This window comes from Helianthus annuus, chromosome 17, assembly GCF_002127325.2.
Source record: "Helianthus annuus cultivar XRQ/B chromosome 17, HanXRQr2.0-SUNRISE, whole genome shotgun sequence".
NCBI classification, from domain to species: domain Eukaryota; kingdom Viridiplantae; phylum Streptophyta; class Magnoliopsida; order Asterales; family Asteraceae; genus Helianthus; species Helianthus annuus.
Window position 1 is genome coordinate 125,469,214 of NC_035449.2, and position 6,072 is coordinate 125,475,285.

The following is a 6,072-nucleotide window of genomic DNA, read 5'->3' on the forward strand; positions in this document are numbered from 1 at the left end:
AGTGACCAGCCTATTACGCGTAGTACCTGCACTTAGCCTTTTTGGAAAATACGTCAGTTTACACTGGTAAATACAATTTAACTGACTCATTTTGAAAAATGTTTAAAATTGATTTAAATGCCCGTGGCATAAAACTTTTTATAACTTGGGATAATTATTTGCTTAATAATCTTGTAAAAGAATTACATGTTTATCCTGCGTTCGGTAGCCCGGGTCGTGCCGGGTTAAAGATTAATAGACACACCACTTAATATAATTCCGCCGCGAGACTTCTCTCGTACCGACGATTATACATGTTGTACTGCACTACGGGTGTACGCCTACACCCGAGTGCTAAGGTCGTGGCCATTCTTTGAATGATGCCAAGGATATCCGGGACATGGTCATTAAACTCCCAAAGGCATTAAACAAACAAAACAACATTTTTAAACGGGTCACTTGACTGCACATAACCACAGACCGGTTAAGGTCAATTACACGACCAAGCGGTATTTTATATACCATACCCCAAGCCCGTATAGGGAAAATAAGTTAAACGTATTTACCTGAGCAAAGTATAAATCAAAAACAGCGAGTGCACGTAGCTTTTACTGGGCTCCTAGATCTGGAAATTAAGGTTTTAATAACCTATTAGAATTCTAACGGGTCTTAAACTTAGACCAGTTAGTTAAAAAGGAAGATTACGGTTTTAAACGCACAATAAGGCGAAGACCGTTTTAGAATGTGGTTTTGACCCAACAAGCTTGCACACTTGTTTAATATGGGTAATATAATCACATTCTGGATTTTGAGACCAAAAAGATATGGTTTGACCCGTTTCGGCTAAAATGGCCAAACTAGTCACATAAGCCGATCCGAAACGCGTATAGTGCGTAACGAGTAACCATAAGAGTCAAATACAATTTTCTGAAGTCAATATGCTTAAAATATGTTGTGATATCAGAATGATACCTTCCATTATGCCCCAAATGGTTTTAAACCAAAACTATGCCTCATAAGGGCGTTTTGGTCATTTTATAAGGTGTAAAAGGGTTAAAAATAATAACCTGAGTTACAGGTCTGAATAAATTAGTAAATATACTTAATTTACTAAGTTATAACAGTAGGGTATCAAATCTATGTGAAATTTATTATCTTTAACCTTGCTATGCACCGTAGGGGCATTTTGGTAATTTCACATGTGCCTAAAAGGTCAATTCTGGAATTCTGAGTTCAAACATTTGCCTACTGTTTAAAATATAAAAATTCACTAATTACATCAGTAGGTTCAATCCCTTAAGCTTAGTAAGGTTCTAGAGTACACTTATGCACTAAAAATGCCTAAAAAGGCGATTTGGAGCCATTTCCGGGTTTTCTGTAAAAAGCTGATAATTTTTATATTCCAGAAGGCTCAAAATAATTTATTTATCATAACAAATCAGTAGAAATTGGTTTGAGATCAAAACGATTTGTAAAACTCATTTTATGGCTAAAAAGGGTAAAACCGGCATAAACCGAATTAATCTTAGAACACTAAGTTATGCTCAGCCTAAAAATAAATAAAAATCACCAAAAATCCCAAAATATTACTTTATAACAGTGGGTAAAGAGTTTGGTATAAAAATTTGGGTTTTGGTAGGTTATACGTAATTTACGCCATTTAATTAATAAAGAAGCTCATAATTACGCTATTGAGCATAACTCCTAATCTAGACCTCAAACTGACTTCAAATTTTGGGTGCAAGTTTATAAATCAGTAGCTAAGGTGCCTACCCTTTTACATTTTCAAAAATCACGTTTTAAGGTCAAATGGACATAATGGTCAACATATAAGCGATTAACGGAAACATGCATGTGAATAGGATATCTAATGAACCAAGTTGTATAATCTCAGAGAGTTATACTAACATGTAAATAGGTTCAAAAGAAGCTCTAAGGTAATCCTAATCTTGGCTTAAACGGGTCAGAACTGATAGTCAAAGCAATAGTCAAACTTTGCGACTTTCGGTTCCAAACCGAGCCTAAACTGAAAATTGTCGAGTTGAACATGTTGGAACATGTTCTTACTTTAATTACCAAGATATTTTAATGATTAAACAGGTTGCATGTACCCTACATTGCTAATTATGCATTAATTTGCAAATATCCTTTCTGTTGACTTTTTATAATAAACTTTGACTCGACAATTAGCATAGCTAGATTGGGAACCTGGAAATACCCTTTTAAGGGTTTGTTACCCACATAATTACCTACTTAAAGGTACTTTTAATTCGTGATTTGACAGAGCACAATTTAATTAAACACGAAGTCAAACCTTAATTACGACGGTTTGACTTTTAGCTAATTAACTAAGTTAAAACGAATTAAGGGAAGTTAAGGACACTTACAAGAGTCCTAAGAAGGATTAGAGGCTTAAGGGAATCTTAGTTGATGTCCAGAGAAGCTCCAAGAGTGCCTTGAGTGAAATGTAAATGAGCAAGTCCAAATAGTCACCACTCAAGTCCCTTTTATAGTGAACCAAGAGGCTTAAGATCATGCCAAGGTAGTCTAGGGTAGTTACAAGATCATCCCAGATGTCCCTAGAGGGCTAAATACTGCTTAGCAAGGCCATTGTTTCGAAAACCACCTTCCTAAGTCGGTGTAACAGGCTGAACAGGCAGCTGTCCAAATCCTGCTGCCAGCGACAGGCTTACGGACCGTAAGCGTAAACTCTTGCGGTCCGTATGCAGCCTTTGCGGACCGTATGCTCAGATTGTTGCGGTCCGTAACCGACCTTTGCTGAACACGCCCAGGTACCCTCCTTACGGACCGTAAGCCTAGGGCCTTGCGGTCCGTAACCGATGGTCAGAGGACAAAAATTTGTAAACTTTCCAAGTCTTGACCATGCAATCAACAAACCCGAATTCAAGCCATCTTTTTCAGTTGTGGGACCATCTGTTCAGCCATTGCATGCTTGCATGGTTCTTACATGTCCCCTTTTTAAATTGGATTCTTGTGGGACTTGCAAATTGACGGAAGTTACAAGGAAAGCTTGAATTCTCATCAACTCCCATTTCTCACTAGATTAGGATTTAAAATCAGAAATTATTGTAGTAACACTTATTAATAATCCAACTTCCTTACAAAGGATGGAGTTTTATTTATTTAGAATTAGCCGGTAAAATATACAAGATGTTTATCAAATAGTTTATGGATCTTGGGATTTATAAATTCGGGTCGCTCAGAGGTATTTTAATAACATGTCGCCCTTGGGTCGTTCAGAGGTGATTTAATAACATGACGCCCTCTTAAAATCCTACCACACATCTTTGTATTTGACCCGGTTTCTGACACATTTGTCCCACATGACACGTGTCTTTATTTCGTTGGACAGGAATTTTCAAGGTGTTACAACCCAGGTTCGGATAAGATGTATCAGGACCTCAAAGTCTTGTATTGGTGGCTGAAGATGAAAGCTAACATCGCGACGTATGTGAGTAAATGTTTGACTTGTGCGAAAGTCAAGGTAGAGTACCAAAAACTCTCAGGCCTGCTTCAACAACCAGAAATACCCTTGTGGAAATGGGAACAAATTGCTATGGATTTTTTCACAGATTTGCCAAGAACTCAAAACGGAAATGATACCATCTGGGTGATTATTGACCGTCTCACAAAATCAGCACACTTTCTAGCAATCAAGGAAACGGATAAGTTCTCACAACTTGCTGCTGTTTACCTAAAGGAAGTGGTTTCTAGGCACGGGGTGCCAACCTCTATTATCTCGGATCGTGGCCTACGTTTCATATCGGATTTGTGGCAATCAATGCATAAATCATTCGGCTCACGTCTCAACATGAGCACTGCTTACCACCAACAGACGGATGGTCAAAGCGAACGAACCATCCAGACGCTTGAAGACATGCTGCGAGCATATGTGATCGATTTTGGTAAAGGCTGGGAGAAACACTTGCCATTGATCGAGTTCTCCTTCAACAACAGTTACCATACTAGCATCCAGGCAGCTCCGTTTGAAGTGTTGTATGGCCGGAAATGTCGTTCCCCTCTTCGTTGGGCTGAGGTGGGTGACAGCCAGATTACAGGTCCGGAACTTGTTCTTGAAACTTCGGAAAAGATTGTCCAAATCAGAAATCGTATGGCGGCGGGCGCGCGACCGTCAGAAAAGCTACGCTGACAAGCGTAGGAAACCCTTGGAGTTCGCTGTAGGCGATCGTGTTATGCTGAAAGTCTCACCCTGGAAGGGTGTGGTGCGTTTTGGGAAGCGCGGAAAGCTTAATCCACGCTATGTTGGGCCATTCAAATTCCTAGAGCGAATAGGTAAGATGGCCTACAAGCTCGAGTTACATGTTGAGTTGGGTAATGTTCATGATGTCTTCCATGTTTCGCAACTAAAGAAGTGTTTGTCTGATGAAACACTGGTGGTACCACTTCAAGAGCTGAGAATTGACGACAAATTGCAGTTTGTCGAAGAACTAATAGAAATTATGGATCGGGAAGTCAAGGTTCGTAAGCATAGTCTAATTCCAATCGTGAGAGTTTGCTGGAATTCAAGACGTGGACCGGAGTTCACGTGGGAATGCGAGGATCAGATGAAGCTCAAGTACCCACATGTATTCCCAACCGACCAATCTAAATCTGATGCAACTTGGGAATTTCGGGGCGAAATTCCCTTTCAAGTTGGGGATGATGTGGCACCTACGGAAAATCCACAGTCATCCTGATTTAACATCTTGCCGTTTTGGATTACTTGTCAAATTTCGGGACGAAATTTCTTTCAAGTTGGGGATGATGTGACAACCCGAGATTTCAAGGTCTTTCCTATACACATCACTGACTTCACAATCCTGTTTTTACAATTTGATTTACGTGGTGTCTGTGTAGTTTATCTGAATGATTAATGTCTTATGTGTAATTCTTGGTTGTTAAATGTGTAGTGTTAAATATAGTTTATTTAAGGTTTAATAATAAGGTTCTTCCTCACAAGTCTTCCTCGACGAAGAATGAGTTCTTCGCCACCTTTTGTCTCGACGAAGAATGGGATTCTTCGCCACCCTCATCTCGACGAAGAAAGGATCTTCATTGAGCAGGGTCCATCGCCGAATAAGGGCTTCAGCCCAGTTTGTTTAAGGCCCAGGATGGCCTGGTTGTTATTGTTATACGTTTAATCATTCACAACTAGTAACCGCAAATATCAAACCCTAACACGTCCTCCCTTTCCTCTTCTTCCTGTGTGACAGCTTTAGTGGGTCTCGAAGTCTTTTCATCTCGAGCAAATCAATTATTCCGGTGTCACGGTTAGTGTTCATTATTTCTAGTTGTTTGCTATATTGATGTGTGATCATATGTGAGACTAGGGTTCCACTATAGGGTTGATATTGATGATTTGTATGCGGTTATGTTCGTGTTGTGATTCGATCATGTGTTTGTTGAACTGGTGTCATACTAAACTAATAAATCTAATTGGGTGCAATCGTTGTATGGTTAGGGTTAATGATGGTTAAGCATGATTTGTATGATGAACCTTGTTATGTTTTGGTTGGCTAATGATTATTCATGAGTAGATCACACAATCATGGTGTAAAAATTGTCATTTGATCTGATTGAGAAACTATCAAAGTGTTAGCGTATGTTGCGGCTGAGTTTAAGGACAAACTGTAACTGACTTTGGAAAGCAGCGACGAATCCTGTCTCGACGAAGAACACAGATTCGACGAAGGATGGTTCTTCGTTAGAGGATTCTTCGTTGAACCCTTGGACGACGAAGGTTGATTCTTCGTCAACATGATCTCGAGGAACCATATAGATTCTTCGTCATGACCATCCTTGACGAAGTTTAGTCCTTCGCCGAGGGATTCTTCGCCAGGGGAGCACTCCACGAAGAATGGATTCTTCGTGGAGCTGCTGTAAGTGTGTAAGCCAACAGAAAAATTAATGATGTGTTCTATAATGGATGTTTTGTACTTATGAAAGCTATTGTGGTATGTTAATAAGAATAAAAGATCTAGTGTGACTTGCGTGAATAGCAAACACTTCTGTTATGTGTGTTACGAGATAAACACATAGGATATGGACTTGTATGAGGATTGGGTGCTTGCT